Below are 24,385 nucleotides of genomic sequence, written 5' to 3'. Positions count from 1 at the left end.
GGATACGCCGCAGATGGAGCGAAGCAAAATGGCCAGTTGTCGGTGCTCGCAAGCATGCAATCCTGGTATTTCATCTCCACGCGCTATTATTACAACACAAAAAGCACAGGTCGACACGAGCTCCGGCGGTCAAGTCGCATGCGCCACGGTCGTGGAGCAGGCGATCCCTCCCGCAGTTCCCCAACCTTCGCCCGTCCCGCCTGCGACCCAGTGGCGGCCGGAGACCGAACCGGCGCCCGTGGCAAGGTCGGGACAGGGAGCAGCGCGCACGTGTCAGGCCCCCGCGGCCAGATAGATCCCCCGGCGGGCGCCACTGACCTGAGCGAGTCGCACGTGTGATTGTCCAGGTTCCATAGGCCGAACGCCACGGCGTACAGCAGCACGCCCAGGTAGAAGAGACGCCGCACCGTACGGTCCTTCTGGCTGCGCAGCAGGTTGATGTCGAGCAGCGTGATGGCCGACGACGCACTCCGTAGTTGACCTGGCGCAGGGCAGCGGCGGGGGCCGGTCACGGCCGGCATGGCCCGGCAGCGGGGCGGCGGCGGGGGCCGGTCACGGCCAGCATGGCCCGGCAGCGGGGCGGCGGCGGGGGCCGGTCACGGCCCGCATGGCCCGGCAGCGGGACGGCGGCGTGGGCCGGTCACGGCCAGCATGGCCCGGCAGCGGGGCGGGGCGGGGGCCGGTCACGGCCAGCATGGCCCGGCAGCGGGGCGCGGCGGCCCCGACCGGACCGGCGGGGCGGCGGGGGCCGGTCACGGCCAGCATGGCCCGGCAGCGGGCGCGGCGGGGGGCCGGTCACGCCAGCATGGCCCCAGCGGGGCGGCAGCGGCCCCGACCGGGCCGGCGGACAGCACAACCGCCTAGCCGCGCCGCCTCAGCCACGAGGTTGGGGGCGGGGTGGTCACGTGGCGGCCGGGCTTCGTCCTGCGTCCCAGCGCGGCACGGTTTCGTGACCATACATGCTATCGCCCTGCGTGGGGCACGATGGCCGCCAGCACCGTTTACATCGCAAACATGCTCCAGCCGTGGCTTGGGGCTTAACGTCTGGCGCCTGTTGCTAGGGTGGGGCTGGGGGAGGAGGGGGGGGGGGGGGGGGTCTTGGCCGGTCCATGACGCTGATAGGGAATGATGCGAACTATCGACGTGTTCATAAATGACAACCCAACACTCATAAAAGCATATTTTTACAATAATTTTGTGGACATATCCGTCCATCCTGCAGGCCTACGCTGAGTGCATCCGTGCGCCGCTCCCAGCAAGGAGAGCTTCTGCGTTCTGCACCAGCGGTGTTTGAGAAGGCCGGCAATATGTCTGCTCGGACCCGTCCGGTCGTCAAAGCAGACCGTTTGCCTTTACGGCGCGCATGGCGTTACAGGAATACTCCACATCTGAATATTGAAGCAACTATCAGATAGGCTGAAGGGAGCTCACTACAACTATTGGCATACTTTTAAGTGGAGGACTGCTCTCGGGGCACAATTTCTCTGTTTAGTAAATATCCTTTCTAATGCGTCGTTGATTACGGCATCGTGCTTTGCACCGATTGAGAGCCAGTTGATGGCCGTTTGTCTGGAAATCGCGCTCACGAACGCCAGATATGAACACGACAATTGTGATGGCCGCATGGCTGGTGGAATTGGTAGAATTTGAATGACGTTATTATGACGTCAGGGTTGCCTTGTGAACTTGAAATGGTCTCCCGAAATAGTCTGCACATCGGTCCGCAATAGGCCGCATCGTCTGAAAAGTCTGTACAAGGCAGACGCCCAAACCAATTGAGTTATCGGGACACACAAAGCTTTGCTGAAACTTCCCATGCTTTAGAACTTAGCATGTTCCACATTTGTAAAGGGGTTGCAACTGAAAAAGCCATCTCGAGGAACTTCGATGCAGTTCACCGCCCTGCCCTTCTTACGACCTAAACCCACTTAATTTCTGAGCTAACCCCCGAAAATATGCCACTATTTCATCATATCAAAGTCTATCAAAAGCCATAGGTGCAGTTTATTTCGTCACATTTGACGCTTACTCTGATTTGGTTCAAATGCGGAACCATCTCACTTAAACTGACGGTGTCAGTAACACAGGGCAGCCGCGACTAGTATTTATAACAGGGAAACAAAGAGCACGACGAGTGCTCATTCTTCCTCCTATATCACTTAACGCTTAAAACTGTAGCACAGCGGCGCACCCAGCAAACAAGCTCAGAGCATACAAACCAATCAAGTTTATCATGTTTTGAACACCCTTCTGAAAGCAAAAAAAAAAAACAATCTGGAGTGTTATCAAGACACCCCGCTCCCATGTGTTCCTTCAAGAACGTCTATTATTTGTTAGAGTATGGTTGGGACACCATTCTGAAGCAGCATTCTGGGCCGCACACGTCCACCTCGTCTGCCAGCCATTGACGGGCACTGGGCTCCGAGCGACGGCTGAAGCACACTTGCGGTGTCGACGCGCGGTTTGAGCCGGCCGCCTCCCCTGCCCCGGCTCCGCAGGCCGCGGTCAGGACGGACAGACGCACTCGGGGCACGCCACGCCAGCCCATCAGACACTGCCGGTGCGAGGAAACCGGCCGCCGGTACAGGAAAAGCACGCCCCGCGGTGCAGCAGCGCGCCGGCCGGACCAGGGCCGTGCCGACCTCCGTGGGAGACCGCCGGCCATCGGCGTGGCCGCGCCCTCCCGAGCAGCTCAGGGGTGGTGCGCGCCCCGCCGACCTCCGACCGGGCCGGCGACGCACCGCAGCGCACCGGACCGCCGCCAGCTCGCGAGGTCAGCTTCAGAGAGCACCTGTCCGACGGGTTCCCCGACCAACGCGCTGCACGACAATAACGTTTTCCCTCAAAATGTCCACGAAGTGACACAGATCCAAAGAGAATAAGCGATGTAAGCTTGCCATTACGACGTGGCCGAATGGGCATTCCCCACTGATCAGAACGATAGCATACGTTGCCCTTTCAGCCCGGCAGACAGTTGATGGATCACCGACACGGGCGCGGGGCGGGGGGGGGGGGGGGCAGCTAGGCGGAGAGGGGCATGGCTCGGATCGCTGAGGAGGCCTTGAACTCGGTGACAGTGGGAGACCCGAGGTGTAGGGCGTCATGCTACGCTTGCAACCCGACGACAAGGACCCATTCTAACTTCTCGAACTGCGTCGAGTGACGATGGACAATAGCTGCATGGGCGGCGTGGGAGCGGTGATACGGAGCGCTTCCACCACGCATGTGACGCAGAAGACGACCTGAAGGAAAACTGGAAACGCAATGTCTGTTAAGGCCCACGAAGCCGGGGGAAAGGGGACAGGGCGGTGGCTACCAGTGATCTTCGAAAAAGCACTTGTCCTGCGATGTAGCGTCGTAAAGAATACTTCATGATAACTAATGCTGTTATCAGAAACAAAAACCTCCTTTATCGTGATATCAAACATTCATGACTATAAAACGTGTGTAAGCATCAATCAACTCGACATTGCCATGCAGATACAAATAAAAACGACGCGAAACTCGTGTTACAAAACACTCAGCAGCCGTCAAAAATCATCGTAATATACATATATCACTGTGCACATATTTTCACTTAGATGCTACCATTTAAGAGTACAGTATTCTGAGCGTTGGATAGCTTCCGGTTGTTTGTTCAACCTTTCGCATGGTACACTTGATACTTCCAGTTACATTGAGAATTAGTTCACAGAATATGAGGTGTCTGCAACGTTCGTATATATGTATATACATATTTACACCTCATAGAATGATGTAAATCGCACCACTTCCGTACGACACCGCACTGCGTGCCAGCGGGGGCGCAGCGGAAGCGGAGGACTACAACAGATGGAGAGGAGGACCGACTCGTCGATGCCGGCAGAAAGCGTACGTGGGGCCGGTGTTCAACTTTCCTGCATTCGCACGGACCCTGTCCTTACGTCACTGGATGGGGGAGAAAGGGGGCATGACGTGCTAAGACGTCCGCAGCCCAATCAACAGCCGCGCAGTCGAGCGTAATGCGCGCAGATGCGGGTCTGTGGTCGATGCCTTAGCTATGTCAGACCGGGGATAAACACGAAAGCGAGGCCTACGTCACCAGTCACATGACCATTACGACCGGTCCCACAGCAGGCGTTACGATTCATCGGCCCATCAAGGCCACGCAGACGGCGCGCGCCGTCTGCTTCCGCCCGAATCGACGCGAGGCGATACGTCGTTTACCACGTGACAGGACGAGTTGGTCACGTGATGCCCCATGAGGCTGCGGGAAGGAGGCATTAGGGCAGTCCCAGCTGCCCACAAGCTGAGAGGGTCCCTTTCACGGGATCTACCGCCGAGCGCGTCAACGGGGCTGCGGGCGGCATTCCCGGCGCGAGCAGGCGGTCAGACCCGCGGTCGCCAGCGCGAACGGCCGTCCGGCTCCTGCCATCAGCGCGCGCTGACTCACCTGGTGGAAAATCGGGTTCGGGTACCAGAGGTACGACAGCGAGAACAGCGCCGAGTACACGAGGAAGGCCACCGATAGCCAGTTCAGGTGGCTGCCCTCCTGGATGCCGTGAATGCCGGCCCTGCGGGGCACACCGCGTCGTTACCGCCGACCACACCGTTGCGTCGCGTCGCCGGAACACCTGCTCAATGAATAGGAGGGGCCGGCCCGGCCGCGTGTCATCGATTTCACGCGACCGCACGCTCTTTCATGACGAATGGCCAGCCGTCAACTCGCCGCCAAACATCGCCGCCAAAATCTATTACATTCGGCCGCAGTTGATGCTGCGTGCGGGTCTGTTCCGCCAGCCGGCCAGCAGGCGCAGTGGGCCACGGCGGCGAGTGGAGGGCGAGCACCGGACGTGTTGGCCCGGCTGCCGCCCGCAAACCCAGCCGACTCACTCGGTCACCACGTCTTCGTCTGGCTTCAACGCCAGCCGCCAGGGCTACGTATAAATTCAGCCAGCGAGGAGATGCAGCGCCTCAACATAACTTTTAAGTTAGGATAAACAAGACGATGGCGGGCTAAAAGGCTCTACATTTCGAAATGCACATGCGCTTAACACTACTGAAATGCTGATAAGCACACTTAAAACTACTGACACATGCCCGTAAGCTAAGGTGATCCGCGCTTGCTCCACACCAAGCTCGACAAACAGTGGCGGCGCGTGCGGGTCACAGGTCGCCATCGACGCCCTGCGTCTCTCCGGGAGCCAGGGCTGGACGCGGCGAGGCGGCCCTCAAACCGGCCGGTAGGTGCAGCGTGGCGGCACCTAACACGTCTCCGCAGTTCGGGCCGCTGATCGGCCACCGCCACCGCGCCCTGCGCCAAGACGGCTGTCCGCATCGAGCGATCTCTGCCGCGGTGGACTTCCAGCCCAGACGGCAGCCGCTCTCACCCGCAGACGGCAGCGGCTCCCACCCAGACAGCAGCGGCTCCCACCCACAGACGGCAGCCGCCCTCGCTCCCAGACCGCACCGGCTCCCACCCACAGACAGCAGCGGCTCCCACCAACAGTGTGTGGCACAGTGTCGTCCGACCGCCCCGACGTCGACGCCACCCGTCCCCGGGACCGGCTCTGGCTCTGGCTCTGGCTCTGGCTCTGGCTCTGGCTCTGGCTCTGGCTCTGACTCTGGCTTTGGCACCAGTACCGGCTCTTTCTCCTGCCTCCGCAGTTGCACTAACTCCTGCTCCATGGTGGGCAGGTGCCGGATGGGACGACGCACTAGGGATGCACGAGCAGACCACCTGGTGCGCATCGCCGACGAAGCCGGTGAGGAAGGCGGGATTGACGGCGAGCCGCCCGTAGCGGTGGCGAGCGCGCACGCGGGCCGCGTAATGTCCGTCGTTCAGACGGCCGCTGTGCTTTACAACCCGAAACTGTCCAGCGACTCCAGCCTGCAACTCATCTCGTCCTCTTCCACACACCGCTCACGTTCTATTTCAGTGACACGTTACATACGGCACACTTTCGACGCCAGCGACCTCCGCCTGCACCGCATCTTGTCCTCTTCCGCAGCAAACACTCTAGTGATAATAACTTAGAAAGTAAATAATTGCACATTCCTAGCAGCCCGCATTCCCCGACCTACTTACTAAACCGGTACAAGCAGTTTGGCAGTCCCACAAAGTGGCCTATATGACTAGCAGTAGGTAATAAACTGCGAACACGTTACGCAATGTGTGCAGGCCTGAATGTCGGAATGCCAGTATGCCGGTATGACGAACTCGGGCGCAATATACACCGGGATATATCTTGTGCTTAATGCACCAAAATACAATATCTGCACAACACTACCACTGTGTGCATGTGTTAGGCACGCTTACGGGTAAATGTGGGCAATTTCATTTTGAATCAGCAGAAGCAGGGACTGAATTATAAACGATTAAGATACTTAAGTGCACGTACTAAAAACCAAGCCTACCACAAAAACCTGGTAACATCTCATTTCTTAAAACCAGCTATGATAAAAGTTCTCGGTTAGGCTTCAGACTATGTGGCCAGATTCCCGCACAGATTTGTTACATAAAACTCAAATGTCAGTGCTAGATGAGATCAACGTAAATCCCTGCACTTGCCCTGAAAGCTAAATTTACTGAGCACGACGCTGCAGCAACCAAGGTCATCAGGTTTCAAGAAAGCATCATGGGATTCTCAACACATAAGTCATCTCACAATCTGTTCAAATAGCAGCCGATACCAATGCCAGGCGGGCGTCATGGTAAGGCAGCTGCTAACAGATGAATTTGACACACCTGATGGTTGGTACGGAGTTATTATGATCGATGACCAAAATTCAATAAACGCATTTGTATTATCTGTACTTCTTTGCAGACCAACAGACCATGATTTCCTAACATCCCGAACATGAGGCAAGAGGCACTGAAGTTTGAAACGCCTACACCTCCGCGAAACAACCGCGCGGCTCGACGGTCCCAGTCTGGGGGTCGGGCTTTTGCTTCCAGACCGAGTGCTGCTGACCAACATGCAGGTCTAGTCATATCTCGCGTGAGATACTGCTTTTTTCAGTTCATGGCCAGTGGTCAGCTGTTAGAGGGTGTTTCCCACCCATGCTGTACGCTTCACTTCATGACGCGTATGATTTGATCAGAAATACCAGTTTTCTCGATATCCTTTTGAGTGACTCAAAATTTCGGTTTGAAGTAGTCGTCCCTGCGGGAGAAGTCTTATTCAATTCCCTGCTCTCCACTATGAAAGTAATACATTTCAGTCCCCTTACTTTTTCCAACGTGTGTTTTGTAATGTTTGCAGCGCCTTGATATGTAAAAATCTTTGTGTGATAAATACTACAAAATCTTGAAACACTACGTTCAGAGAAAAATACATGCGCGAGCATGAAGCTAATATCCTGCGAATTCAACGAAACGTTGTACAAAGGCCTTCACTTATCCGCTATGGCGTTAACCGGTGTCCCTTTTCGAGGCTCACTCTGGCTTTGGGAATGGCAGTATCATATGATGCATGTAACGCACTGGTTCAAACTTCAACCAACAAACTTCTGGTGACAGGCCCTTACCCGCTGCGCCCATCACAAACGCTCCGTTATTCGCACCAGTACAGCTGCGCACGGTCGTTATCATGACCACGGTGGCTGCGACTGCAGGGCAGAGGCGAAGTGCTGTTGCAAGGCGCTGACAGCCTAATTTGAACCCGAAAAAACCCAGTTTTTTAATTTTTTATCAGGTCTTAACGATGTTGTAATGGCACTACCAAATGCTATTATTAGACGTGACTACTCCTGAGGTTTCACTAGAATATGTTTTTGAAACATGCTCCAAAGGTGGGACACTCCTACTAACGAGCCAGACTGCTGACAGAAGAGACTTCGCTACCAGAGAAGTTACTGGCCTCCGAAAGTATGATCGTGTCTCGGGTGCGGGATGACCTGCACTTTGCCACGCCTCGCTAATGCATGAAGTGCAAACTGCTATCGCTGCGCATAAGGCCCGTTGGCGAGGTGAACCTGTAGATCTTGCCTGTTTGTTACAAACATACGCCGACACGCGGACCCGTGCCCGATCTATTCGCATGGACCATAACCTGCGCCCCCGGCGGTGCGCGCGGCGGCAAGACAGTGGTCCTTCGCGTACTGAGCGGCCTGTCCCATGAACGAGTTGCCGGTGGATGTTAGACAGCTGGATTTAACAAGCTTTAAGCGCGCTGCCAAGCCACTTTTTGTGCGAAAGGTTTATCTTATACTGTTTATGCCTACATACGTTTGTATGTTTTTTGCCCCTTATCTTTTTCCGTTGTTTTTGACACACTGTTTATCCCTCAGACTAATGGCACGGAATGGCCACGTATTTATATGGGGTATCAGCTGATGTTAAATACAAAAGGTCCGACGGGTCGCTCGGACCCGGGCCGACCGCGTGGCGGCGCAGGTCCGCCGGCCTTGTTTGCAGCCTCCCCCCGCGTCCGCGGGCAGCACTGGCTGAGCCGGGCTCTGGGCTGGCGCCACCGCCCGCTACGCCGGCGGCACGCCCCTCTGACCTCGTCGACGATGAGATAATTTGGCTGGCCGGATGGGCGGCCGGTTTAAACAGAACAATGCGCCGGGGTTCGGCTGCGTGCAGCGCTCGACGCGCTATTCCTCCTCAGGCGGAGTGGTCCGCATTCCGCCGCGGACAGAGTGGTCTGCATTGCGCTGCGGGCGGAGTGATCCGTATTCCGCTGCGGGCGGAGCGGTCCGCATTCCGCTGCGGGCGGAATGGCTCGCATTCCGCTCCGCTCCATACGCGCCGGATCGATGGCGTGTCGAGCGGGACGCGCCGCCAGGCTCGACAGGCCCGCGAGGCGGCTCCGCGCCGTGTCGGGGAGAGTCTCTGTAACGCCCGCACACCCGCCCGCTCGCACCGCACCGCACCGCACCGCACCGCACCGCCCCGACCCGACCCGGTCCGGCGCACCAGTGCGTAAAACTCATGGATTTTGAGCGGACAAAGATAAGTTATGCAGCCAATTTCAGGGTATCAGTCTTGGACTCCCCGTAATCTCGGTCTCCTATGCGTGGCTTACGTCAAGAGCTGGGGGTAACTATCGCGCCATGAACTGATGTGTACCTGATTTCATTACTTTTCAATCGTTTTAGACTGCTTTTGAGACCCTCACTTCGCTACTCTGGTTGCAGCAAACGTTCGTTCAAGTATTTCATCACCAGCCGGGCGCAGTTCGGGAGACCTCGCGAGCCTGCAATGGCACCTAACTTTTCTAGCTCGTCGCGGGAGCCGACATTGCTGCAGACTTTAAGTGGTTTAGGATGACGCATCAGTCAATTGGTATGCTCTACGTGGGTTATTGAGGTGTTATGTGTCAATCCCGCATCATGTTGACGACATTCTTGCATTCCATGTGACATGCATGATCTGGAAGAGGAGACCAAAATGACACCCGAACTGTGCTAGCTCGCAATGCTTTTAAGCCAACTGGTAATTAAAACTTAGTGGCATTTAGGACTTCCATGAAAATTGTTCTTTTTGCTACAATCACCACTCGACTTGCTCAAATTGGCACAGCACAATCTTGGTACAATCACAACACACATTGGTCCAATCACAACACAACTTGCTCAAAACACATTTTCCTGCAGCATTCAACAAGATACTAAGCAACAAAAGTGATATATAAGACTGCAGCACTAGGGAATGAGTGAAAAATGTCCTCAGTTGCTCCTTGATGGCGGCTCGGGCATTTCCCACGCGGATAACACAACTCTAGTTTACGCAACCAATGTGGGTTGAATGGCGCGCGGGTGTGCGTGGGACAGAGCCTGTGGGTTGAATGGCGCGCGGGTGTGCGTGGGACAGAGATTGTGGGTTGAATGGCGCGCGGGTGAGCGTGGGTCAGAGCTCAAAAGTAGGGTTTGTAACGATTGAATGTTGTGATTTGCTTGAATGTTTTTTGAATGAATGAATGAATTTCCCATCTGTGATTTGCTTGAAATGTCAGGCCATGCACGTGCAATGTTCCATATTGCCAGTAGTATACATCATGGGCGTAGGAACAGGGGGGGGGGGAGGCATGACCCCCCCCACTTTTCAATGTGGGGGGACCAGCAGTGTTACTGCCCCCCCCCCCCACACACACACTTTTCAGATTAAGGTTGTGTTTAGCTTCATTTTGCACCACATCTAAATGTACATGCCGAGTTTCCTAGTTCACTAACCATCTTCCTCAAGATGCGTCATCTTTTTCGTTTGCTTATTGGCCATCGCTTAGTGTCACAGCCGAGGGCCGACGCTACGCGGCCTAAGGAGACTGCAACGCTCTTCGTTCAGGCTGTCATTGCTATGAATTGCGATCGCGTATGTTGAAAACCACATTACATAGTTTTTATCAGTTATCAATTCTGACCGAATCTTGAACATTTTAAGACGAACATGGATTAGCCATGTTAATACAAGCTCAGGACCCCACTTCATCTACAAGCTACGTTCAGGGATGCCTCAATATCTGTGAAGAAAACAGAAAGAAACACAAAACTGGAGCCTTTGTGACAATTATTGGACCACCTTTGGCGATTAGGAATGTTGTTGTGCCAATGACGGTTCTTGTGCTGACCCGGGGCCCAACTGTGTGTGTCAGTAAGCCTCCCGTGTCAGGGAAAGGAACAATGTGATATGATGTATTCTTCCAATGGTCTGCGGATCGACCAGGAGATCCCGCCCCGTGTCGCTAGAATGACAGCCAGAAAACGCTTCGCGATGGGACGGCGTGGCCCTTCAGGTCTTGGCCGGTACCGGTAATGTGCCCTTGGTGCTCTACTCAAGGGGTACCTTGCCCGGAAGGAAATAAGGGGCCTCATTATCGTTGAGCAGAATGGAGGTCTCATTCTTGTTGAAGAGAGTAGGTCGAAATGAATTTAAAAAAACGAACAAGGCCATCCCATGCTTGCCTAAGAACGTTCATATTTTCAGAATGGATTCGTGAAGAAAATCATCAAAAGGTTTGAACATGCCCGCCAGCAACCTCGAGAGCAAGGGCACCAATGGTCTGGGTTGCAGCTTCCGTAAAGCCGAACGGCGTCGGCCACTGCAAGTGCCACCAGACAGCGGGCGCCACGCCAATCCGTCTTCTGGACAGATTAATAGTTACAGAAACACGAAAAATAGTGAATCTACCTTTACTCTTCCAGTTCCACCACCATAGTCCAACACCACTTCGCGGTGCTTTAAGGGCCAATCCGTTCTTATCATCAGTCTGAAGAGCGCACACGTGAAATATGCACCCAGACTGCTTTATAGATGTAAGGTTTGATGTCCTGAAGGGTTCAAAGGCACTTCTTTCAGACGCGTCATCATTTTCGTCCACCCGTTGGCCACAGCCCGGTATTAACTGTTGAGCCGACGCTGCGCGGCTTACGGATACTGCAACGCCTGACGTCCAGGTTTTTAAGCTAAGATTTGCGAGTACGCATGCTCAAACTTACGTCACTTAACTTTTAGTACTAACCGATTTTAGATCATTAAAGAGGCTTATCACGCTGCCCGCAAAGCCATTCGTCACGAAGCGCTTCCAGAATATCTGTAAATGTTTCCCAAGCAGCTTTACAAACGTCGCGCACTTATTATTTCGCTGTTAGATAAGACAGAGATATCGGTATGTGTCGGGATTTCATGTGCAATTTTCTAGTGGATCATTCTACACCATGAACAAAAAAAAGTTCCAAGGAACCAAGCCCTAAACAGCTCTAAAGAACCAAGAGCAGCAGCAGCTGTTTATGTAAGATACATCGTTCCAGGCACGAGACATTTTAAAGGGTTATTGGCATTAAGAACATGATGGAATGGCGCTGGGATCACAGCCTGAGCTTTTCGAGAGATGCCGCGTTGTCAATACCTAATGTGCCAACCAGGGATGTTACGGATGGTAACAAAGTTTTTCCCCTTCCTGGCTGCTAAATGTCATGAATACTGGGGATTTATGCCGCACAGGTTATAACTCACACGCAGAGGTTGAAGGCCACACATTGTTGTATTTGTAAGGGAAAGATGACGCTTTAGATGATAAATAAAGTGATGACGTCATGTGCCCTGAGGCCCACTGTGTATAAAACATGCCGTGGGTCCGGTGATGAAGCCGTAGGTCTGCAGGCGGTGGCATCCACCAACTTTGAAAAACGAAGATTGCCATCGTCTAGGTTTTAAGCTTTCATGTAATGGGAGTGTTCAACATTCATATAGGGTTTTGAACTGAAGTAGACATATTGAAGAATTTTCAGCGCTGTAAAAAAGAATCCTTTCTAAACAAAGACCTAAGCTTCGCTAGTTTCTGAGCTACGCGCCCGCGAAAACTGTGGAAGTTAAATCGGGGAGAGTATTTCAAAGTCACTTTGGCATTCGTGACGTCATAATGAGGTCATTCATAGCCTGCCATTCCATGAGCCATGCGGCGATCAAGGCCAGTGAAAAGTATAATTGTCGGGACGTCCATGTCTGACGTTCATGAGCGCAATTCCCAGATATCATAGCCGTCAACTGGTCCTCAATCAATGTTTTACAAGGTGCGATGACATAGGCAAACCATGACGTATTGAGAAGCATATATGATAAACAAAGATTGTGCAGGGGGATGTTTAAGCGGGATGTTTGGGAATGGAAACCCCACATTAGGGGAATGTTTAGGTTCCATCTGGAAGCCTGGCCAATGTGCTCTTTTTATTTACGTTTCTTACCATGGTTGTGGATTATAATTGTTAATGCCCGGACAAAGCTGAATATAAGCGTGGTGTGATGCCAATGCCAGACCAAAATTTTCGCACGCCGCTCGCGAGTCACGCAAAAATCCTTACTTTAATAACGTAGCACTGATTTGCGGGACATTTGCTGTGATATACATCCAATGGCAAAACAAATGGAACAGGTTGCGTAATTTGGCCGAAATGCTTGGGCCCCAAACCCCGTAACTGGATCCGTTCATGCAACCAGATGCTTACCGCCCCATACACACAAAACATGGTGTATGAAACATGTGCTGGACACCTGCAACAGCATCTTTTCCAGAATTATCTTCACTCACACCACACCATCACAGAAAAATAGCCTCCGGGAAGCTGTATGCCCTGGATATAAATTGGCCCAACGGACACTTCATTGCCCATTATGCAGCGCATACGACTTGATCTACTTTTGTGTGTAGGCAGGAGCGTAGCCGGAGCCTTGCCAAGGGGGGGACACAAGGTTGACAAAAGCCCATCGTATGGTGATCCCCCCTCCCCCCCATGATCCCCGGATATAGCTTACCTGTTAACAAGTAGCATGGTTTTCTTCGTTTATTGTTATGTCTACCTTGTAACCATAACAGAAACCAGGAACTACTGTGAGCTCAACTCTGTTTGTATTTTGAGGTCAATAACCTGCAGAAATCATGCGTTGAACGACTACATGGAATAAATCACCGGCACTCTTAATTCACAATGGTTAATTGACTCTTTCTGGCCGACAGAGGAGCAATAATGAGCAGTAGAAGGCCCGTTATGAGCTGTAGAGGGCCCATTTTTGACTACCCAGGGCCCATTCAGGCTCGTAGAGCGCCCATTATTCACTGAACTTCCAATCATTCTGGTAAGCAGAGGACTCTTGTTGGCTTGTAGAGGGCCTATCATTGACTGGAAGGACAACTGTGGCCTGTAGAGGGTCCATTCTGACCTGTGAAGGGCCAATTACCGACTGTGGGGGGACCATTCCGGCATGCACACAGGCTCATTCACATCTGTCACAGCTGCAAACAGCTGTATATGTACATCTAGCATGGCAACCGCGGCAAATGATTTCCAAAATGTGTCATGTGAATTAAGAGCGGACAATGTCTTCCATCTCTACTCCCCCCCCCCCCCCCTTCCATCACCGGGTTTACCTCCCAGTGCGAGTTCCAAAGCACACAGAGCCCGTCCCTCACCCTACTTTTTTAAATGTTCCTACGCCCATGCGTTATGGGCCCATTCTAACCTGTCGGGGACCATTCCGGCTTGTAGGGGGCCACTACCTAATCGTAGGGCCCATTTTGGCATCTTGTAGCTTGCCCTCCCCAACTTAAACATAATTCCCGAGCCCCTGAGTGTGATGTAGAATTTCGGCAAGCATCGGCCGAAATGTGAATAGCTTGTGCATCATTTGGAAATTAATGCCAAATTGCAAATTGATACCAGATTTTATAAGCTGGTGAAGGCGAGATTTGTCTCACAAAATGCATTACTAAACTGCTATGTTTGTGCTCAGTTCGCAGCTCCAAATCACTTGCAAATTTGAGTAAGTGAATTACGTTGTTTCCACTCAAGTGGAACAGTCTTAAACATGAAACATGAAACAAACATAAAAAACACGAATGTTTATGCACTCTGTTAACTTTCTGCTGACTTCAGTCTCCTTCGGGGCTTTGACGAGGACACTTCAGTCTCCATGACAACTTCCGATGTGGTGATTTGAACACACAATGTAGCGCGGTGACGGGGCGGCTCGGTCAGAGAGCTGCCGGCACCGGCGCCGGACCACTCGCCCAGCGGTCTAAGCGCCCGATACTGGACCCGCCACGGCTCCGCTTCCGCCGCCAGGCTGGACCGCAACAGCAGTGGCAGAGGATTTCCGCCGGAAACAGCGCCGTGCCGCCTGGTATTCCGGAATATGAGCGTAATGGCGTCAGACGACCTAAAACACGAGTGCAGCGATGTCCCAGCAGAGGCAAGGGGGCCGGTCCCCAACGGTATTAGCATGCCCACTGTGGCGCCAGAGCGAACGGCGGCACAGGGATCTGCCCACCGCCGCATCAGAGCGAATAGAGGCACGAAGACCACCTGTCCACCGCGGCCTCGGAGCGAACGGCGGCAGGTGGAGATTGATGGAATCCCATTGACCTGGTCTTAAGGGGCCTGGACGTGACAACTACTTTTTGGAAACTCGAAAACCGATGGCCAAATTCATGCACACGTTATTCATCTAGCAAAGCTTTGAGTTCATCGATGGGACCTTTCTAAACGACAGGGCTTTATTCGCAGCTAAGACGAGTCAGTGTGCAGGGCATATGCCACCCACAGCAGAGCGCAGGACATTTCCTTCATCTCGAAGCAGATTTGCCTCAGGGTATTATCTTCCTTACAAAACAGAGCATTTGTGCTTTGTGCAAAACAGAGCATTGAACATTCTCCATAAATCTTCAAGGAAGAAACAAAGTTTAATTTCTAACACCACAAATTCAGAACCTTCTCTCAAAGACGGTGGGGCTCCGAGGCAGTCTGGTTTCTTCCGCATGTTTCAAAGGGCGTGTTTGGCCACCCTTTCCATACATTCTTTCCTCTTTCCATACATTCAACGTCCTCCCGTCCTTTGCTTCAGGAACGGAAGTGCAGGACTTTCGGGAGTCTCTCCAGAAGTCTATGCCGCTTTTTGACTTTTGCAGATACTTGAGGTCCACTTACCTATGATAGGCGATACGCTTTAGTTTTTCGGAAATCGATTGCCCACACGTAAATGACCTGTTTCTTCAATGACATTATTTTGAACGTGGTGTTCGGCACCCCTGAAATCGCACGACATAATTCAGCGGCCTACCACCTTAACGGGACGTGTATGTCGGGACCTCCTGCATCCCAGCATGGGTACGTCATGCTCACACACCGCGCCCACTATCTCACTGCCTCAAACCCCATGTCACAAGTCCACACCGGACCAGCACAGCTGCGGGTGGGCGGACAACGGACGAAACCCATCACTCGATGGCACGCCACTCGTCGTCCAATTACCGACAGCGGGCCACGCAGTACGACTTCTCGGCTCCTACGGCGCTAAAGCCTGACCGCAAAACCGCCTGAGGCGATGTCAGCACGGGTCAGGCTTCGGCGGCGCCCCCCAGCGACACCACTGCATCAGGGGCCGGCACCGGCCCGGTCCGGCCAGCCGTCGGCAACAGCCTCTTGTCTGCCACGTGTATACAGGCCGGCCGGCCCGCTCGAGCAGGCCGCCCGGCTCGCCGCCCGCCACCCGCGCAACGAGCCCAGCTGGTCCCCGGCCACGGCCCCCGCGGCCGCATCTGTCGGCGTGCTGACGGCCGTGGGGACGCCGCCGGGACAGGGCGACACGTGACCTCGGAGCGCGACGCCAGCAGCGGCTGACGAGAGCAAGGCCCCGCCTGCGGGCAGCCGCGGTGGACGGGGGCGACCTGGACTCTCTCAACTCAGGGAGGCGTGGTTGGTACGCGAGGGCCCGCACGATGCTCCGTCCTGATAGGCAACGGCTCGCAGAGTAGGGGAAACGGCACCGGCCGACGCAGGAGCCGGAGTCCGGCAGTGCCGAAGGGCGACGACGGCCGGGCCTGACGAGCCCGCGCCTGCGCCGCTCACATCTGCCCGCGCGGCCGACACGTCATGGCCGCCTGCTGCCCTCGCTTAAACCAGCCGACAAAAACGCACTAGAACGCTGAAAACCTGCACAGCGCAAGTGGTGCGCTTTACAGCTGACTTCTCCGGCCGGTTTTAGGTCTTAACTGCCAGTGCTGTCGCTTGGCGGCGCTGTTTCGGAGCGATGACTCAGCGGAACGCGATGACCAGGCCAACTCGCCAAACGTGAGCCCGCATCCTCCTGGCGATAGTCCATGTATGTTCCCTCAGTGAGCCTACCATCACACTCGCGTCACGTACCCAGCGTCGCGCTGTGTGTGACACGGACATGGTGTCAGTCATCAACAAACTGTTGGGCTTGGCGAGGAGGGTTAATAGGTTACCAGCGCAAATTCAACACATCGTATGCAACCTTATTCCTGAGCAGCCGTTTGAAACCCGGTTTCATGTCCGCCCAGAGCTTTGTATCTCTTGAAGCCAACACAGAAGCCTTGAAGCGTGGTCAGTGGTTAGTGAAGGCGACATGCCCAGACTAAATCCACCGACTACCGCCAGCTGTGCTGCTCGGTCGCTGCTCCGCCCGTGCTGTGTTTGGGCGTTCCGTGTGGGTGTAGCGTCAATCCCGCTGCTGCGGTCTGGCCTGTCTGGCCACGGACGGCGCGGCATGACCTCCCGTCTCGGGGCCCGGACCGCCGCCGTCGCCGGCACGAGCGCTGCAGCGTCACGCAGCGAGCCGGCCAGAAGCACGTCAAGTCTGGGCGGTAGCGCGGACGAGAGGAGCACCGGAGCCCGCACGGAGTCTGCAGGAGCGCGGTCGAGAGGGGCACCGGATCCCGCACGGAGTCTGCGAGAGCGCGGACAAGAGGAGCACCGGAGACCGCACGGAGTCTGCGGGAGCGCGAACGAGAGGAGCACCGGAGCCCGCACGGAGTCTGCGGGAGCGCGGACGAGAGGAGCACCGGATCCCGCACGGATTCTGCGGGAGCGCGGACGAGAGGAGCACCGGAGCCCGCACGGAGTCTGCGAGAGCGCGGACGAGAGGAGCACCGGATCCCGCACGGAGTCTGCGAGAGCGCGGACGAGAGGAGCACCGGAGCCCGCACGGAGTCTGCGGGAGCGCGGCCACTATCGGACTGATGAGTCGGCTCAGATGGGTCGCGTTTGCCACCGGCCAGGCCGGATCTGGACTGGGTCGAGCCCCGAAGCTGCGCCAACTGACGGGCCAGGACAAAGACAAGGCAACACCAGCAACTCGAGAACGGGCCAGAGCTCAGACTAGACATCACGAAATCGACCTAGACCGTCGCCAAGGGCGTGGTACTGGACTGGTGAACGCACAATCAACGCCAGCTGCGGGGGCATGCTGGGTTGATCTCCTGTGGGCTATGGCAAACATCGCGTGGGGCCAAAACAAGGTCACGCCATAGCGCCTTTCGGCAGGCAATGGTCAGTGATGTGGTGCATGGCGATAATAATTGGCGCATCAAGCTAGACCGAGCCAGAAGGAGCCACTATCATCGTCTTGCACAGGCACCCAACCCTTGCGACGGAGGCGTGTGCAAAGATTTAGAGACGGAGACGTATGTGTAGAAAAATGCTAGCTGGGGAGGGTTGACAAAATTCCGGGCGCTGCTGGTCCAAGCCATGCCGGTGGCTAGACCTGATATCATCCGCTCACGGGCTTAACTCCTTTCTGGATTTATCACAGGTAAAGGATACAATGCGCCTAAGAACGTAAAATGGAAAGTATTGGTCCATCCCAATCCGTACGTAATATGATGATCGAAAAACTGGCATAAATTTGGGGCTGATTTACGTCGCTGAGCCATGACGAGATGCGTGAACTGTGGGTGACTGTACATGTTTAACGACGCGCTGTGAGCAATGACCAAATGACATCTCCAAAACAACACCTTCCAACTGGAATGTCACTCTACAATCACTACAAGGGGGACGCACCAGCAGCTCTCAAGCGTGACCCAGGTGCAACGCAGTCATCGTCGTCGGCTTAAGACATTCCAGGTGTCATCCACTGCCTGGACGCCTCTTCGCGTGAACTCGCCGACGAAGGAGGCCGAGATGATGCCTCAGTTGAAGGCAGGGCGACGTCCTGGTGCAGGCCACGCCTAGGGGCGCCTCTAGCCTGGAGTTTTTTATTTGTTTTTTTGGGAGGGGGGGGAGGGGCAACCGTTCATCGCCAGCTGGCTGGTGTGGGATCCGAGGTCTAATGCACTTATCAAACACGATGTTTGCGCCGAGCATGACTAAGCCGCGTCAACATGCGTTTGTTTTGATATTCAAATCGCTGCCAACTTTTCTTCATGCAGTTTTTCCGAAACGGAAAGAAATATTTGATACCGCACCATCAAAGTTAAAACAGACGGTAAGTAGCCGAAACTTTTATGAGGTTCTGGGAATGTTTTTTTTTGGGGGGGGGGAACCATGACGGGATGCGTGAACTGTGGATGACTGTACATGTTTAAAGACACGCTGTGAGCAATGACCAAATGACATCTCCAAAACAACACCTTCCAACTGGAATGTCACTCTACAATCACTACAATCCTCCCCCCCCCCCCCCCCAGGATCCGCCTACGGCCACGACAGGAGAGGGCTTCAGGCATGGACCGGACGGCAGCAGCAGTCTCCCAGCTCCAACTGAAGACCCAGTGGAGAGATGCACGCCGTGGCCATGCACAGCGTTCAGCATCAAGACTACGGCCCGCTAGCACTAGCCGATCCCCCGCTCTCAGGGAGCTAAAGCAGAGCTGGACCGCGTGGTGCCGCCGAAGGGGACGGTACGCAACCGCCATCGCTCACCTCCTGCGAGGCATGTCCACACCTGCACCTGCACCTGCCACCTGGGCATGCAAAGAGCCAAAACGCAAACCAGGCCAACCGTGTACCGGCTCAACATAGGCGACGACATCTCTGCTGTTGCCGGCTCTCGTCACGTTTGGAGGCGGCACCTGTCATGCCGTCAGAAGGACCGGACGCCGCAAGATCCACCACACATTCGCGTCTCCGAGTCCATGTCCTACCGACCACGCTATGGTGCGGCTGTCGGCGGACGATCATGAACACGCCTCCCAGCAGAACTGGTCCACCTGGGCCGCCAGGCAGAGCTGCGCCCACATATATGGCACGGGACTGATAACACACGGCCGGCTAATACAGATTTTCTGGCAGCAAGAATGGGCAGCACAAGGCCCGCAGCATATGAATTGATGGAAGCGATATCGCAAAAATGCAATTTACAAGCTTATTCACGTTAGCCCCCCTCCCCCTCATTCTCAAGTGCATATGCGCACCAGAGACTCGCTACCCGATGTGATGCACTCCCTTTATCACGCGGCTTGTAACAAGCCTCTCACATTTGGTACAGGATACAGGCCGATACCTGCAGCCCTCTGCACTGACAGTTAAAGATCTGTATTCTCGAGCGGACCGGGGGAGCTCGGGCGCCGTCAAGTGCACAGGCACTTGCCGATGTGACCGCCGGCTGCAGCTGTTCAGGGGCTGGCGCCCTGCCTAGCGCGCCACGGACTGGCGGCCGGCCCACCCGTCTGCGCTGCACTGGACGAGTGCGCGTCAGCCAGCGTTGTTGTCGGATAGGGGGGGGGGGGGGGTGCGACCGCAGGAGCACGGCAGCGCATAAGCGGGGAGGGTAGAGGGCTGCTGAGCCGCGGCGGTACATGGGGGGGGGGGGGCAGAGCGTAGCTGGACCGCGGCGCGGAACGTGAGCGAGCAATGCCGCCTCGTCACACCTCGAAGCTGGGTACTGGCAGCACTCGATAGGCGAATGATTCACACTGCTTGCTGAATGGAGCTGAACGAGTTAAAGGGACACGAACGGCGCCAGTGCCAGGGCCGCCCAGCGTGCTCCTCCTGTTCGACGCGCGGACGCAGCCCGGTACGTCAACGCATCAATTCAAGCTGCATGTGGTCATCAGCTGTCAAAGACCTTCGCAGTGAACTCATCTGTCAACAAACCTATCACGCGCATCCGCAGCGGCGTCCGCTGCGTAGTGCCGCGCTGCTGCGACTGTGCGACAACGTTGCGAAGGAGGAGAATCGACGCACTTATTTGCAACGCGTCATTATGGAAGAAACGTCCCTCTAGTTTCGTTTGCAGGCACACGTACGCCCAAACTGAACACGAAATGATTGACGGTAAGTGAAACGCCAATGGATCCAGCAAGAGCAAAGAGCAAGAACGTGAGCGGACGTATTTTGAATTAGCGAGAAGGAATGTTTCCTAATCGGACGCTAAAAAGTGCGTACACTCAATGTCATGTGATGAATTACAACCACAACACTTATTCACATTATAATCTCGCATGACAGCCGAGCAACTCAAAATCACCGGATGCGCGTCAAACACCACCGAGCAGAACTGCAGCCGCATTCTGGCCCGCTATACACAGTGCTCTAAAAGTGAGAGTGCACAAAAACCACTGCACACAGCTCTACCTGTTGTGTACATGGGCGAAATTTGACACATATAGAAGAAAGACGCGCAATTATAATACTGGTGTAATTAACGGATCAACACTATAACGTGTAGTATAAACTGCTCTAACATACATTGCTCCCGTACACAGCGGTGACTCAGGGCGTAAAGCAACCTCCAAACAGAGCCGTACTCCGCATTTTTCTGGAGGCAAACTTCCTGACGGTCATCGATAAACTGTTGCAGTCTAAGAAAGTGGCTCCAGAGGTGGCCTGAGGAACACCGGACATCATCGAACCTTTCTGGCTTGAGTCTGGAAATGCCAAACATATGACCGTCGATAGCGCAACATACATCGGGGTCTAGAAGACGCTTTAAGCACCACTAGCAACGAAATCAAAAGCAATCAGGGGTTGAATGGTTCTAACAGGATGGAACAACACCACATACAGCAGAACTAAAGGAAAACACCGATTGTCAGTCCAGATCGGGAGCATCTCATTTTCCTAAAAACCGAAACCAGGGCCCCTTACTTCCTTGATTGAGTGCCCCTCACCGCCCTGAAAAACGATATATACAGAAAAAGCCACAGACACCGCGTAACTGAAAATAGAAATATATGCCCACATCAGACCGATATTGATAACAGGACATAGCCGAGTGATCAGCCAATCCGTGCGTCGCCTCAAAGTCTGCAAGCAGCGACGCGTCTCACATCTAAGGCATGCAGGCACAGTCAAATGATCCGGAAATTAATTAAACAGGTGGAGACAAGTCCACCAAATTATAAGAACTTGCTATGCTCGCACTTGGTCCATATTTTGGTCCCACATTTTCCAACTTACATGTTCGCTAGAACCCGTTGTTTGGGTACACTTTTCAAAAATACCCGTCATACGCATCATGGACGTTTAATGTGTTGACCGCTACCCGCCGAGGCGAAGGCGGTGCTTCCGGGGTTCAGTGGGTATCCGGTCCACGGCGCGCCGTTCCTGTGTAGGCGAGAAACCTCAGCACGCGGCGGGCGCACTGCCGATTCCAGGTCCGGAACCAACACAGCCATCGCTGATGCCGCGTGTCGCACACGCGGCTGAGGGCACACAGCTCCCACACGTCACGTGTGTGTTCGGCGCGATACCGCCGGTGGGTGGCGCGCTGAAACTGGTGATTGCTCCGATAGCTGCCCCAGCCCGCGCCTGCCTTTGACTGGGTCCGGCTCATCATTCAGCCATGTCCCTGTTGGGCGCCTGCGCTCTTGCTCGATGCCTGTCGTTATGCCAACGCGCCACTTTTGGAGCAATTCCGTCTAAACGAATAATGTTGCCGCCGGTGAGAGTAGTGCCGCGTATTCCCATGACGTGGCCGCCTATTCCAGTCCGAACCACTCACAGCCAATTGACAGTAGATCATCTTTGATGAGCCACATCACCAAACGCTAGTTCTGGGGCATACACCCTCGTGGTTAGCCACGCTGGTGTTCACATCGTCCAGTCTCTGACCACCGAGCCAAAGGGACGGCAACTTGGGTCACTTGACAATTCATTTGGCTGGGAGGACTATTAGCATTGCTATCTTAACTATTGCGTGGGGCGCCGAAACGCAACTGGCAGCAAGTCTTGAGCCCACAATCTCACGGCTCTACATGCATCAGTTTGCCACTGAACTATTTCGCCCTGTTGCACGCGAGCATAATTCGACCCTCCCAATATGAAATTGGATGGGGGGGGGGGGGCGCTAAACACTAATCAAAGTTTCAATGTCACCTGCTGAAAATTGCAGTGGGGTTTGACATTCACCGAAGTAATCGATTCATGACGGTGCCCTACGTCTACGAGGCCCTCCGGCAAATGAACAACGGCCCGTTAAGTTCGTGAAGATAGCACCGCATCTGCTGTACAAACCATTCCGGAAGCTAACAATACTGACGAACGTGCTCCACCACGAAACCACGGCATTTAGCCATGCCACTCGATCCCCGCGGTCAGCGTGGCTGAGCGGAGGAGGCGAAACAGAGGCGACTGCCGCAGAGGCGGCGAGGGGCGGCTCGCAACCGCAGAGGCGACGAGGCGAAGCTCACTACCGCAGAGGCGACGAGGCGCGGTTCGCCGGCGCAGAGGCGACGAGGCGCAGCTCACCACCGCAGAGGCGACGAGACGCGGCTCGCCGGGGCAGAGGCGACGAGGCGCAGCTCACCACCGCAGAGGCGACGAGGAGAGGCTCGCCGTTGCGCCGGCCTGCCGCGAGACGGCGCTGCGGAGGCCCGGCCAGTGGCGGACGTGGCACATGGCCGCACGCGCTGAGCAGTGTGGGCACAGGCGCAGTCAGGGACACAGCTCACAGCGGCAGGGCACGCTGTCACCAGAAGTCGCGAATTCAACAGGCACCGTCGGGAAACGGTTCAGGGTGTGTCACAGACAATCCTATTGCACGGGAACGGTTCGGCTCCGGTGCGGTGCGGGGCGGCGCAACGAACTCGCCTTGCCCTCACCCTTCTTCCTCGCCCGTCACAAGTAGCGGCCAGGGCGCACCATGGACGCCGCCGATCCTAGCACCAAGCACCAATCGCCGCACCGCGCGGCCATTGGGCCGAATTCGGCTCCATTAGGACGAGCGTCCCGCCACTTCGCCTGCGCTCCCGCGGCGATACTCCCACCGAGCCGGCGCTCCCGCGGCGATACTCCCACCGAGCCGGCGCGCTCCGCGGCGATACTCCCACCGAGCCGGCGCGCTCCGCGTACCCACCGGGTCACCTGGACCGGCGGATGAGGCGCTGCCGGGCGTGCAGCGAGGATCCACACGCCGAATAATACTACGTCGACATGGGCTGTGACCGGAACAGCTCTTCCTCGTGGATAATTCGCTACTAAAAGCCTCGACCATGGCAGCCCAGTGGCATCCGCTATTCAGTTGTTTAAAACTTGGCTAAAGGGTCAACCGGAAACGATATCCCACCTCCCCTGTCGTCTAAATACCGACATATATCCTCTAAGCAAGAAGGGTCTTGCGCTCCAAGTTTTTGGCATTAAGAGAACCTAGTGAGAATAAGTGCCCTTCAATAAACCAGGAGATACTTTTAACACGACATTATCATGGAAACAATGGCTACAGGGCAGTCCCAGGACAAATCGTGGATCTGGACCCCAACTTTGCACCCTCATGTATGGTAATTGCTTCAAACCTGGTACATCGGCTGATCTAGATGCACTGATTGTTGTCTGAAAGTTTGAACCCAGTCGGGTAATGGGTTTAGGCCATTGGTGTAATTTCACGTCTCTGAGATTGGGGGGGGGGGGGGGATGGAATCAGAATTACAGGAGTCAAACTGGGATCTTAAGGGTTAACTTGACATGAAAATGACATTTTGGATGCGAAGACGTGAGAAACGTGCATACTTTGGGCACAATGGGAGGAGCCCCCCACATTATAAAACATAGAGACGTGTCCCCTCCCCCCCCCCCCCCAGTGGCTACCCTCACGGTATATGTCGTCAAGTCATGACCTTTTCGGGGCCATCGATTGCAGCTCTTTACAAACTTGTGGATAAAAACTACCAAAGCCTTAAAAGAAACAGCAGATCTGAATATCTCCAGAAACGGCAGAAACTGAGCAATC

The 24,385-nt window shown here is 54.9% G+C and overlaps 1 long non-coding RNA gene across 1 annotated transcript; it reads right to left on the bottom strand.

Annotated features, from left to right (window-relative positions):
• Positions 1-466: 466 nt before the first annotated feature.
• On the bottom strand, positions 467-22,968 carry LOC119109070 (uncharacterized). The gene is made up of 3 exons (XR_005095385.1): positions 22,909-22,968; positions 4,433-4,553; positions 467-481 (listed from the first exon to the last, which is right to left on the bottom strand). It is a non-coding gene; the product is annotated as an uncharacterized LOC119109070 (long non-coding RNA).
• Positions 22,969-24,385: the final 1,417 nt, after the last annotated feature.

The sequence above is a fragment of the Pollicipes pollicipes genome, unplaced genomic scaffold, assembly GCF_011947565.3.
Source record: "Pollicipes pollicipes isolate AB1234 unplaced genomic scaffold, Ppol_2.1 Scaffold_7231;HRSCAF=8579_pilon_pilon_pilon, whole genome shotgun sequence".
Taxonomy (NCBI): Eukaryota; Metazoa; Arthropoda; class Thecostraca; order Pollicipedomorpha; family Pollicipedidae; genus Pollicipes; species Pollicipes pollicipes.
Note: the sequence above shows the minus strand (reverse complement) of the source record. Positions and strands in the feature narration are given on the sequence as shown.